Source organism: Lethenteron reissneri, chromosome 32 (genome assembly GCF_015708825.2).
Source record: "Lethenteron reissneri isolate LAM-NWPU_2019-01 chromosome 32, ASM1570882v1, whole genome shotgun sequence".
NCBI lineage: Eukaryota > Metazoa > Chordata > Hyperoartia > Petromyzontiformes > Petromyzontidae > Lethenteron > Lethenteron reissneri.
The window spans coordinates 6,193,372-6,207,701 of record NC_083810.1 but is presented as its reverse complement, the minus strand read 5'-3'; the positions used below and the strand labels follow the sequence as shown (position 1 = coordinate 6,207,701).

The 14,330-nt window shown below is 45.7% G+C and overlaps 3 non-coding genes across 3 annotated transcripts; all 3 read right to left on the bottom strand.

The window, feature by feature from the left end:
• Positions 1-4,991: 4,991 nt before the first annotated feature.
• Positions 4,992-5,064, bottom strand: TRNAV-AAC (transfer RNA valine (anticodon AAC)). The gene has a single exon. It is a non-coding gene; the product is annotated as a tRNA-Val (tRNA).
• Positions 5,065-5,263: 199 nt separating this feature from the next.
• Positions 5,264-5,337, bottom strand: TRNAN-GUU (transfer RNA asparagine (anticodon GUU)). Its single transcript has one exon. It is a non-coding gene; the product is annotated as a tRNA-Asn (tRNA).
• A 1,125-nt stretch (positions 5,338-6,462) lies between these two features.
• TRNAE-UUC (transfer RNA glutamic acid (anticodon UUC)) lies at positions 6,463-6,534 on the bottom strand. Its single transcript has one exon. It is a non-coding gene; the product is annotated as a tRNA-Glu (tRNA).
• Positions 6,535-14,330: the final 7,796 nt, after the last annotated feature.

Sequence of the window (14,330 nt, the reverse complement as noted above, 5' to 3'; positions counted from 1 at the left end):
CACTGGGATTTTTGCACACAGCGTTGGTGTACGGTGCTTTTTCTGCAATATTTTGCCGTGTTTTTCTTAGATTTTCTGTTTGGACTTAGTCACATATTCACTTCAAGATGTTTTCTTGTTCATGTTTTTGTTTTTTTGTTTGTTGCGGTTGCACCCGATTCAAGAGCCGAATGGCTCACAGGGCTTTACCTAATAAATGAACTTGAACTTGAACTCTCTTGAGGTCTCACCATCTGGTTACACAGAATCAATCTCACAAATCAATAAAGTTACAACAAGAACCAAGAATATGAATCCCTGCAGTCACGAAAGCTTTAAATCAAAAGTTACAGCAGTCAAGCAAATAGAGATCACGACAAAAAAACTTTGTCAATGGAAAATGTTGCACAAACATTTTTTTAAATTAAAGTTCAATGTTAATTTCCCCAAAGTGAAGATACAATCTATGCTGATCATAGTAGAATTACAGCATTAAGGTACGGGAACATTACACGTACACAAAACGAGGGTGACAATAGTACAAAGTGTATAAACAGATAAGTAAATATATATTCTTGGTTCTTTCGGTAAAGTCACGTAGAAGGGAAACAATAAAATAATAAAAATATCAAACAAAAAAATTCTCACGACGGTTCGACTGCAACACAAGCAATCATCATCAGGTGTGAAAAACACAATTGTTTTGCTGTGTTTTTTCACACCTGATGATGATTGCTTGTATTGCAGTCGAAACGTCGTGAGAATTTTATTGATTTATATTTTTATTATTTTATTGTTTCCCTTCTACGTGACTTTACCGAAAGAACCAAGAATATGAATCCCTGCAGTCACGAAAGCTTTAAATCAAAAAGTAAATATATATCAAATAACCACAAAGTCATAAAGAATCGACAATTTCGCATTACATTGCGATTTAGATAGAGTTACCGGAGACATTCATGAAGTAAATAGAATTTCCTGCAAGTGTGTAGGGGCATGAATAGTGAATGGGTGGGGAGCACGTGATTTTGCTCGTCTGTCATCCCCTGGGTAGACGACCAGGGCCCGATGAAGATTCTTGTAGGCCCAATGAAGATTCTTGTGGGCCCCAGGCACTTTCTGTCTCAATGATAAAAAAAAAAACTCTGTGACTGGCGAAACGTCGTACACGGATTGATAAATGTTGTGGCTTTGCTCTCCAACACATCGGTGTGTTGTACTAGTGACGAATTGGCACGTTCTGTTTACGTGACAAACCTTACTAGTTGGCTGTGTCGGGTGGTGGCAGGTTTAACGACACGTTTATATATTTACGCAATCTAACCCACAAAAAAAACGATATTCTGGTTTCATAGTGCTGTGGACAAAGCACATTAATTGTCTTACATTTCCTTCAATGGAAAGATCACATCCATGTAAAAAATAATGTAAACATGTTTTCCAGGCATTTATTTAAAATATATTTACGCGTTAAACATGTATTCGAAATAACAGACAATTTTCAATATATCTTAAAATAAATAGCAAAAATAAAGATATGAATGACAATAAAAAAAATATTTAAAGAATAATGGTAACATCATTGTGTTCCCGAAAGGCGGTTTGTGGTTTCACTTCTCTGTGAGCTGTCCTCTAACACGGCACCGCTGTCATTCCCCTTGTTGTTATTATTATTACACGCTCTTGTTATTATTACACACTTTTATATAACTCACTTCGTCTGTTGTATTCTCCAAAAAGAAATCGTAGAACTCAATTTTTACACACTTCCCAATGTGCTATCGACTGCAAACTTCGTATAGGTATGTCATACTGATGACAACACGATATTCTATCATAAAAAAATCCAAAACATATCTTAAAACTTTTTACACGCTTTTATTTAACTTACTGTATGTGTTGTCGTATCCAAAAATCTTGTAACTCAATTTCAACCGTATTCCCAATGTCGTATCAACTGCAAACTTGGTATACTTATGTCATACTGATGACAAGACTATATTCTATCATTAAAAATAAAAATAAACATCTTTTTTTTAAAAAATGTTATATGTTATGTTTCGGCTTGGCTCTAATTGTCCACGGTCAACTGAAGTTGGCTGTAAATGACCATGGTCCCTTATGTTATGGCAAGCTTCGGGGCCTGGAGTCGTGGAGTTCTTCCATTACTAGTACGGTACATTTCATTAAAGCGTGTTTTAAAAAAAAGTTTTTAAATATTACTTTTCACGCCGTACTTTGTCCGGCCGCTGGACAAGTGGCGTTACCTACACGTTCATGATTTAGTATGTGCCCCAATTCGATGCGAGTGTGCTGCGTGGCGCAGATAAATTATTGCTCATTTTCTGCGATGAGAATTTTTTCGAAAAGTCTACCCCGGTGTTAATTTCTCTCAGCTTATAACGTTACTACATGACTCTGTCCCTTTGTGTATTCAGTGCCTATCCTTGTTATATAAATATTTTTTATTCAAGACGATATCTTGGTTGCATTTTTTTTTATTTTCGTACAAACAAAATGAAACATGGTTAAGTTATTTTTTCGTAACCCCTTTAGTTTCTGTAGGACCCAGGCAAAGTGCCTACTGTGCCTGTTGGATCATACAGCCCTGAGTACACCATGCACCTTGAAAGACTTGGCAGTGTGGTTTGAGACCTTTCGGGAAGAGGCCTTCATCGTGTCTGATGGTAATGACACGTTTTGTATCTCAGATCTCGCTTACAAATGATCCCTGTCACAGTGTGATCTAACCTGGTTATAGAGTACATGTACTCGTGGGTTTTACCTTTGAAAAAAAAAGAGAGATTCATAACGGCAGGTGGCCATCAACAAAATGTGCTATCAAAGTTGTAATATATTTTTTAAATGTATGCCATGGTGTAGAACACCTTATAAGGCAGTACATTGGCAACATGACTCCAGTTTACGTTTTTTGTTGAATCAGTTTAGCTCTTAAAAGACCAGCATCATCTCATTTGCAAGAGTGATCCTGGGGCACGTCTGTACGTGTCCTGGAGGACATCTGACGAGAGAGGGCGTCACAGCCTCGCGTGCGTGATGTCAACGCCACCACACCCAAGATTGACCCATCACTTATTATTGGAACCGGTGACATTCAACCACTTCATCCAAGTAAACGTGCGACGTTGGGCCAGCGTTGGCACTAATTAACTGGTGAACACCAATGATAACACAAATGTACAAACAGCCATAGTACAGGTTTTTTAAGGGGGTTTGATCGCGTAAAAATGTGTCGCTTTACCGCGCCACCACTCGACACAGCCAATTAGTAAGGTTTGTCACGTAAACAGAACATGCCAATTCGTTACTTGTACAGCACACCGGTGTGTTGGAGAGTAAATCCACAACGTTTACAATCTGGAAAACGACGTTGGTCGCGAAAGCCTTCGTGTTAATCATGTACAGGCCTTTGTCAATCCACTGCTGGATGAAGACATCCTAAAGCTGATTCAGTCATTGGGATTGGTTGACCCATTTTATCCCAATTGTGTATTCAACATCATGTCATAACGTAAATAATACAATCGGAACGGTACGTGGAAGAAGCTATCACTGAACTGATTCTGAGATCACTTCAACTGACCAATTATTCACACCAGGGGGCAGCATTTCCCCACTCTCTCTTGTACAGAGACGCGTCCATCACACAAGAAACTAATCCTCAGTGCTTGTATGTAACCAAATTAAATGCGGGGATGAATTCAGTTGAGTTTTTGCGCAATCAACTCATTAAACCTGACAACCCGGTTTTAAACAAAGGCAACCCAAACCTGAATTCGAACCAATGATCACAGCATTGCCGCCTCTAAACGCACTGTGATGTTAACATTGAATGTTCACGCATGCATATACTGTGGTGAGTAGTGCACTAGTGTATTATTGCGTATGGCTGCAATCTATTTAGGAGCTAAACACGAATGTAGAGGTCTGCTAGCCACGACGAGAGGGCTTCAGGAGAGGGTTATGTGAAGTTTTGTGATTGCTCCATTGAAGGGACACAGACAACCGTGGTTTGCTATGTGGTGCAGAGTTGAGGTTGTATGACCACAGTCGCAGCACTGCGGCTTGTCTTTAATTTTCCATTCATTAAGGAGATGTGCGCGTCGGCCTGTTGATGTTATTTTGCGGTTGATGGTTACACCGGGTGTCTTCGACGAATGTCAAAAGCCAGAAGGTGCGACGTTTGGGTCTTTAAATAGATGTTCGTTATGGACATCCGCGTTGTTCCAATCTGTTTTTGCCAGCGCTCTTCCACATCAGAGTGAGATTATGGGACAATGACAGAACGATTCCAGGAGGGGGATTGGGACATGAATCAGCGGCGAAATACATTCTCGAAGTCTTGATTGATGGGTAGGTTGTCGTTGCAAAGACAACATGTCAACTCCCTTGCACTTTGAATGTCTCTATATATTTGGTGGGAGAATGTTCACCAGAATAGGGGAGCCAGGAGTTGTATTGCCAGCCGAGACACCCCACGTTGTACTGGCAAGATGTTGAGGCTGAGCCACTCCTGAGTCGGTCTGTTAACAGATCTGTTTCATGCGGGGCTTGAAGGTCAAGCTTCTAGCAATGATAACCCTGGACATCTTGGAGTGGCGTCATTGCGCACTGTGTGGCATCTGCTGCATGATTGATAGTTCAGGTGGAAAGCACTTTGGGGTGATTGAGGAGAGATTCGTTTGGGGTCGTGCGCTCTGCATGCAGTACAGCCATTCTGCAAGGTGGGGGAGCCCTTACGGAAGATTTTCTCCCCGAGTCTCATTCCATTGACTTCACAATACTGCCTCCTATTGGGAAAAGTTAGTCTCTGCTGTGTGAAGTGAATAGAGGCATGTGGTGGCCGTTAACAAAACGTATTTTTTTTTACTTTTTGGTCTTTTTTTTTTGTAAATACCACATTGTAGAACAGCAGACAATTGTTTATTCGCTATGTTTTGGCGGTAAAAAGCAAAAAAAATTCCAAAAATAAAATGAGTAAAGAAAAGAGTTGTTTCCACCCGGTTTCGAACCGGGGACCTTTCGCGTGTTAGGCGAACGTGATAACCACTACACTATGGAAACAGCTTGATGGTACTCGCTCAGTTAGTTTTATATTATCAATGCACGTACACTCATCACTAAAAAAAACATGTTTTTAAGTTGATGTTTAACGCAGCGTTGAAACACGTGAATTAGTTGGGGTGGCGGGGTGGTGTTGGTACACAAGTTTATAACAAAATTATGGCATTCATTTGTAGTTGGTAATAAATAGCAAAATTCGCGTCCCTGGGTGGGCTCGAACCACCAACCTTTCGGTTAACAGCCGAACGCGCTAACCGATTGCGCCACAGAGACTCGTTGAGTCGCCACTTAAAAACACGCGCTTTTAAACGCACCGCGGGGCAACGCCTCTTCTTCGTTCGGACACGTAGCGATTCTCTCTCCACGTGTCTCTTTCTCCCGACTGACCCCAACGAAAGCCTCGCCGAGTCTCGTGCAAGGTCCTAGGGGTGGGATAACGACGTCTTGCTGAGAACGTCGCAAATTGAGCTACTGTTGCGGGTGATTTGGACAAATTTGGCACATGATGACCTCCTCTTGTGAAAGTTGCCACTTGCGTCTTTTAACGTGAGGCAGACGGCGGGCGTACGGTGTGTTAATGTTAGCTCACTTGATATAGTACATTTAGCTGTGACGGTCCCACCTGATGACGGAGACTTGTGTGGCCTCCGAAACTTCGTGATTTTCTATTATTATTTCTATTATTTTTTTTTACCTACGTGACTTTAGCGAAAAAACCTAAGAGTATGAATCCTTGCAGTCACGAAATCTTCAAATCTAGAATGTGTTAATGTTAATACAAAGCGGCTGTCTTATTTTTAAAGAACCGTCAAGCTACTCTTAGGTTTTTTCGGTAAAGTAACGTAGGTAAAAATAAAAAGTAAAAATAATATAAATATTAATAGAAATAAAATAATAAATCACGACGTTTCGGAGGCAACACAAATAAGTCTCCGTCATCAGGTGGGACCGTCACAGCTGCAACGAGCTACGGGTTTAGCGTTGGTCACCGCCGCCTTCATTAGTTTGCGCGCTTTAGTTACACACACGTGTGCCGCGTTGGGTTTCTTATTCTTCTTATTCGTCTACAGGACTGTGTTGTACAATGTGACAAAGATACATTTTAAAAAAATTGTAAGAAAAATTAAATGTAGATTTAAAGCTTTCGTGACTGCAGGGATTCATCTTCTTGGTTCTTTCGGTAAAGTCACGTAGAAGGGAAATAATAAAATAATACAAATAAAACATTTTTTTTATAAAGTAATAAAAATAAAACATTTTAATTTAAATAAGAAAATAAAATAAAAAAATTAAATTTTTTATAAATTAATTAAAATAAAACATTTTCTTTTTAACAAAACATTTAATTTTTATTACTTTATTACGTGACTTTACCGAAAGAACCAAAAAAATATTAAGTTCCCATACCGGGAATTGAACCCGGGCCGCCTGGGTGAAAACCAGGAATCCTAACCACTAGACCATATGGGACCGGCTACTCACCTACCTCGCTCACCTGGGCCCCATTGGTATGGCCACCTGGCACGCGACGCGTTATATGGCGACGCCTCTGATGCTTTTAAATTTCGATTTAAAGCTTCTTTCGTGACTGCAGGGATTCATCTTCTTGGTTCTTTCGGTAAAGTCACGTAGAAGGGAAATAATAAAATAATAAAAATAAAACATAATAAAATAATTCTCACGACGTTTCGGCCACAACGCAAGCAGCCGTCCTCAGGTGAAGACCAGGTCTGTCGGGGAGACAGCGTCTGAATGAAACACCACCACGCTTGGAGCGTCTATTTAAGCTGGGTTGGAAGGGGGGAAGTGCGCCTTGACAAAATAATTTGCATATCAAGAGGAATTTATCATATTTATGGGAAATGCAGGTATGTGATTAGTACTACTTGTGAAATGCGTAGGAGATGGGCGGAGGGTTTCAAAGTCATATTATGCCCGTGCATTATGCGTTGGAATTCCAAATAACAACTTTTTCAGTTTCATTTATTATAACCCTGTGAGCCATGCGGCTCTTGACTCGGGTGCAACAAAACAAAACCGTGGACAAGAAACATCTTAAAGTGACTACACGCAACAGAAAAATCCTGGGAAAAACAGCAAAGTTTTCCAGAAACAAACACCGCGTTTCAACGCTGTGTGCAAAAAATCCCAGTGGGATGCAAGTCAAACAATAACAACCATAAGACAATGTAGAATGTCTTATGGTTGCGTAGCCTTGCAATAGGCGGCGTTTCGGACAACATCAACAACAACAAAAAACGGACATTCAATTATGTGCTGTGAAGAAGGGCGGTTACCCAAAACGTCACCTAATTATATACTTTTTTTGTTAATTAGAAGGCCATAAAGGTATTGACGAATGTATTGAGGGTTTTATTTTCTCTCTCCATACATTGTACAATCGTGATTGTTGTTGTGCTGTTCATTGCTGGCCGCTTGGCGTTTTAGGCCTCATGTCTTTGACACGTGGTGCATTGCACATCAGCAGTTGCACACATCCGTCATAAACGGGCAATTAAAGACAAATCACTGCGCGATTGTGGCTACGCAACCCAATCTATGGACCACGGTAAACCCATATACACGTTGAGATACTCAGAGACACGCCTTGATTTGAAGCTTTCGTGACTGCAGGAATCCATACTCTTTGGTTCTTTCGGTAAAGTCACGTAGGTAGAAACAAATAATAGATCACGACGTTTCGATCGCAACGAAAGCAATCGTCATCAGGTGGAACAACCACAGCCTACTTCAGCAGTTTTCTGTTGCTGTGGTTGTCCCACCTGATGACGATTGCTTGTGTTGCGATCGAAACGTCGTGATGTTATTTTTCTACCTACGTGACTTTACCGAAAGAACCAAAGAGACAGACACATACCTGTCAACCCCTTATCAGTGCCCTACCTTATTACAGACCAATTCAGACCTTATTCGTGTCCCTTATAAATCTCAACGTTCATCATACAAAGTCCCATTGCAAAGGAGAAACACAAACAAATAGACAAAAAAATGTGGCCGTATTGAAAGGGCTGTACGCCGTATGGACCTGAAAACTCAATTTCCCTGTACAAGAATACGGAGTAAACCGTGTGGGTTGACAGGTACGGGAATTAGGGAGACAAAGGCAGCCGAGCGTGCTGTGGGTTCCACTACACCCTCTCGTAGTGCAGTACAACACTTACCCCAACAGTCTGTACAGCAGCTATTGGATGTGTGTGTGGGGGGGGGGGTATCTGAGCCCGTGTTATGCGTCTGTAAACATTTACGTGTGTTTAATCATTCGTGTTTGAGAAGCTGTGGCTGCGTTGTTTGAGTGCTCGCGATGCATGGAGAACCATGGGTGGAAAAAACCCGGTTTTTCCAGCGGCAGGCATCGGGTTTTTTCTTTAATACAATTAAACCCGATTTCGGAGAATTAAAACCTGGTTTAATGAATACGAAACTCTGATCCAAGGCTTAGGCTGCTTCCTCGTCGGTGCTGCTATCGTACTCGGGGCCACCGGACACGGGGTAGTCGTAGAATGCGGGCAGGTTGGTCTTGATGAACACGAGCTTCTCCACAATCGTGGGCGCCAGTGAGTTCCTTAGCTTGGAATGGATGAAGCCCATCGTTGAGAAGTTGGCGAAGTGCGGTTCTGCAATTAGAACCAATTTAACCGGATTTCTCCCAATCTTAGATGATCGGGTTTAATATAAAAAGACCGACTGTGCCACCCTTGTCAGGAGAACACGTCTTGTGGTGACGCAATGCAGTTGGTTAAACGTTCAGGATTCACCCACCCACGTGAAGACAAAGGTCCCCCGTATAGCCTTCAACAGACTTTGCGGCAAGGGCTCTGGGCGAGCATCCTATGAAGGCCGACACCGCACACGACAGGGTTGGGTGGACAGCACCAACCCCGGTCGTCTTTGCCTCCACAATGCTCATGTTTACACACAATTTAAGTCTGAGTCGACCTAGGGGAGGACCAGGAGCTATTCGGAGAATCGTCACGACTCCCGCCACACCACACGCACGCACGTGCGTCCACACACACATCCTCGCAGGCTGCCTATGAAGTAGCTGACGGGACTTTTAACGGGACGCCTAAAAATAGCCTTAGGGGCCGTCCATAAATGAAGTCACGCACTTCGGGGGGGGGGTCAGACATTTGTGACGATGTGTGACGAGGGGGGGGGGGTGTTTTTGTGACGTCACATCAAAATGCACAACTTTAAATAAATATAGACAACACGTTCTACTAAATTAAATAGACTTTTTAATGTTTTATCCTACAACATCAGTGCAGCGTCACGTTAAATACGCACTACAATGACAATAGTTTAAAGCGATTTGAAAGCATGTTTTATTTTTTGGGGGGGGGGAGGGGGCAGAGCTTTGTGACGTCATATTTGAAAAGCGGGGGGGGGGGGTGGGTCTGACTTTTTGTGACGCCGTGTGACGAGGATGGGGGAGGGGGGTCGCGTGACGTCGTTTATGGACGGCCCCTTAGATGGGTCACGGATTTCATACCCCCAATGACCTATACGGAGGTACAGCAGCAGCAGCAGCACTCACGCACCACCGAGTGACGTTGCTGCCCCGCTGTTGCATTCCAGACTATCATGCATCCGGGTTTAGACACAATGAGTATACGCGCCACTCTGTGGCAAGTCGCCTTTTATGTTTGCTGCAGATAAACCGGCGCCTGCCATAGAAATGTGGACTTTGCACCACCCGACTCAGAGCCGTCGGCGGAAGCGAACATCCCTCCCCCCTCCATCCCTTCCTCCTCTTGTTCATTGAGCAAAGAGCAACGTCAACATGTTATTCAAATCTCCATCACTCATTCTCAATCCACTACTGGATGGAATCCTCCCAGCCCCCCCCCCCCCCCCAAAAAAAAAGTCGCCCATGGTCTTGCGCGATGGCAACAATCCACGCGGCCTAATCGCACGAGCTGATTCCATCACACCGACCCCGCGGTGAACGCCAAGGCGCGTCCCATTCCTTTAGCAGCAGCCGCATCCGTTGTTATTCTTCACCACCATTGTGGACATCGTCCCTTCGAGTCTTGATGCGTCCTGCCCAACCAAGACCCACGGAACTTTTTTTTAAATATATAGATATAAACAGTTTGAACGATGGCATTATCTTGCCGCCACCCCCCTCCTCCCATATATTTGGCCGACGCTCTTCATTTGTTTTGCTGAAATTGGCTGAAAAAGGATTCGCAGTCTCCACTCCCGCCCACACACCCCACCAGGCGCGAACCGTGGGGGATGAGAACGCCGATAAGGCTCCCGAAGGGAGGAACTCTGCCATGCAAACTAATCGCGCGTTTAATGTTTATGTACACAGGCTAGCCGGCGTGGAATGTGTGTGATGAGTCTGTCTGTCTGTCTCTGTGTGTCTGTGCATGGTGGTGTGGTGTATTGGGGTGAGTGGGGAGCGGTGGTGCAGTGGTTAGCGCGCTGCGCTACGAACCCGGCGACCCGGGCTCGATTCCCGCTCACGGCCAACAACCAGTGACGATTATCTGAACCGGTCCTGAGCCTCCCCTAGATCGACTCAGCCTCAAATGAGTACCTGGTGCAGTGTGTGGGAAGACAAAGGCGGCCGGGCGTGGTGTTGGCCACCCACTCCCTCGTGTGCTGTTCCGGCCTTCTTAGGTGCCCGCCAACAGCACTTGCCCCTACAGTCTATAGGGGGCGTATTTGTCTTGTTTGTGCTTGTCCCAGCAGTCTTTGTGTGCTTCACGTGGGATCTACGTCTTTGAGTTGGTGTGTATTTGTGCAGTTTTGTGCGTGTTTGTACGTGTGACTTTAGAATGATATTTGAACCAGTCTTGGGACGACTCTTCGTCGATTTAGCCCGAGTTGAACAGTACCTAATGCAGTGTCTAAACACATAATACACTCGCCTCCATCCAACACGTGTGCATCATCCTCCACATCACAGAGACCATAGACCTACACAGAGATACATCTACTGTACTCACACAGAGACCCATGCCATCAGACACATGTGCTCACGCAGAGACCCATGCCATCAGACACATGTGCTCACGCAGAGACCCATGCCATCAGACACATGTGCTCACGCAGAGACCCATGCCATCAGACACATGTGCTCACGCAGAGACCCATGCCATCAGACACATGTGCTCACGCAGAGACCCATGCCATCAGACACATGTGCTCACGCAGAGACCCATGCCATCAGACACATGTGCTCACGCAGAGACCCATGCCATCAGACACATGTGCTCACGCAGAGACCCATGCCATCAGACACATGTGCTCACGCAGAGACCCATGCCATCAGACACATGTGCTCACGCAGAGACCCACATATGCATAGGCTAAGACAGACCCATATACTCAATACTCACAACCGACAATCGTAGACTCACAGCGAGACCCATAGAGCCCCATCGGCTCACGCCGAGACGTACAGAGACCCATGCACTGACACTCAATAAACATAGACTCACACAGAGAGAAATGGATGTCACGCAGAGACCCATAGACTCACACAGAGACCCTATGGATTCACATCAAGACCCACACAGAGACTCAGGGACTTCAATATTCTACGCGGGCAGTGGCAGTCCGCGGTTGTGGCTTTCGTTGTCGGCAGTGGACCCTGTGTCTTTAATTTCCCAGTCGTCTAGGAGGCATCTCGCCATCATAGGGTGCATCGTAGCGTGCGATGATGTTGGGATGCGGTTGAGTGGTGGAGCGGCAGTCTCATCTCGCAGCCCCCCCCCCGCTCCACCACTGCTCTCCCCCCACCCACATCCAGCCCCGGGCTAATGGGGTCACGGAATGTGTCTGCACTCCGCCGTGATTTATTACTGACTGCGCGGGTGCACATAGGTACACGGAGAGCCGTGTGCCCGTGTTTGTTGTGCGTACGCGCGCACGCTGGGCTATACAAAGACAAAGATGATCGGTGTAGGCTCCACGGGGCTGCCGGGGCAAGTGCTGTGAGAGAGCACCAACTCTGAATCCCGGCATGGCGCACGAGGAGCGAATGGTGTGGTCAACGCCACGCCCGGGCCGCCTTTGTCTCTCCAGTGCGGATGTTTTATACACGCCGGGCATGGGTAATCGTCCAGGGGCAGCACAGGTTCAGATATTCGTCATCGATGTTGGCCGTGAGCGTGAATCGAACTCGGATCCGCCGGGCTTCGGAGCGCAGTGCGTCAACCACTGCGCCACCGTTCCCCACACAACAGGGCTTTACACACGCGGATGTATCTGCTGTCTAACACATAACATACAGCAGTGACATTCATACAAATAACATTACACTCGTAGTTGTGAAATCATACACAATCGAATAACATAAATTAGGAATACAGTATTAATGATGTTATTCGAATTCCGTTTTACAATCTGTTACGAGCACCCGCATCGAAGGTGGGAAACCCCCATAGAAGCCACGCCCAACGTGACGTTCGCGCGGTGACGTCACAACCCCACCCCCCACCCGCACATCTCTCGGCACACGTGGGAAGAGAGGTGAAACGGTTTCCACCCAAGAATGAGTCGATGAAATCGAACTAAAAGTCTGGAGAGTAATCGATTAGTTTAGTCGTGGCATATCCCAGCGACCACTGGTTGTATAATTAGTATTGAATAGTGGCCACGTGGTCTGCAGTTACATATTCTTAGGTTTTTTCGGTAAAGTCACGTAGGTAAAAAATTACAATTAATAAAAGTAAAATAAAAAATAAAATAAAAATCACGACGTTTCGGAGGCAACACAAGCCTCCGTCTTCAGGTGGAACCGTCACAGCACGATAGCAGTCACGAAAGCTTCAAACCTGCAGTTATATGATGGTTACTTGTTTCCGTAAACTTCACTCATTGATTCCCCCACTGGAGTTGAGGACTAACAGACACCGCGTCGTCTCATCCATCACCACCACCACTGTGTTCAACCACCACCACCATCACACTGCAGGTCCACAACCAAACTCATTCGCCCATTCACCGACCCAAGCAGACTCAAAGACACAAATCCCCTATTGGCCTTAATAGACATTTGGGGAAAGTGCTGTTAGCGAGCGCCTATGAAGGCCGGTACGGCACACGAGGTGGGTGGCCAGCGCCACACCCGGCCGCCTTTGTCTCGCCAGTGTCTACACATCGCACCATTTACTCATTTGAGACCGAGTCTACCTAGGGGACGCCCAGGGCTAGTTCAAATAACCGTCACTGTTTGGTGGACGTGAGCGGGAATTGAACTCGGCTCGCCGGGTTTGTAGCGCAGCGCGCGAACCACGATGCCCCCCGCGCTCCCCAATCACTCGCCCACTCGCTCTACTCACCCTCTCACTCTCACCACACTGCAACTCACAACGCTTTTATTTCTGCTTCTTTATTCCCTGCGCCGCTCCGCAATTCCGGCCATCGTCTAATTGTTCCCCCCCCCAAGTTCTAAAAATAACCTTCGCTCAATTCAAGTAAACGCGTGGACTCTTATCGACACTGTTACAACTTCCATAGCGCGGTTTGCCGCTGGTCGCTTGACGTGGCGAGCCTGTGCCAAAGCCAGAATCTGTCCGAATGAAACTCACACACGGGCGGGAACACTGGTGGGAGCGGTGGCACAGTGGTTAGCGCACCGCACTACGAACCCCCCCCCCCACCCCCCGCGAGTTCGATTCTCGCTCACGGTCAATGTCGGTGACTAATAGAATAGAGTGGGCTGGTAACGCGGCTCGTAGTCGCCAGGGCAATAGCGAGAGGTACAATACTGGACGTGTTGTGCCGGAAACATTTCACGCGTCGCGGGCCCCGAACCGAGCTGGCTGAAATGAAGAAGCCCCCTGGGTGTGAGAGACTGGAGACAGTGAGACACGATAATTTATTCATAACGGATGAAAGAAATACACGCGGGGTTGTGTGTGTGTGTGTGTACGTGCGTGTGTCTGTTTATTTGTTTATTGATTTGCCCTGTAGTAATGAACGAGCGCTCAGCAATGCAATCTGCGTTCTCTGGGAGCCAGACGGTGGTGGCTCCTGGCTACATTAATTTTGGCCACGGCTGGTGGACCGAGTCTGGACAGTGGTTTCGTGGCCCGCCGAATCCATCCACCGGCTCCACCATGGCCCATCTGTCAACCATCAGTCTCTACTTGGTTTCAATAGTCCACACCATCATACTCTTTCTGGCCCCAAAAGTCCATGTAAAAAAGTGCCCTCTTGACAACACAAGTCCATCGCTTTTGCTTACCTAGAATCCACCATTGTTTCTCCTGATCTTAGAAGCA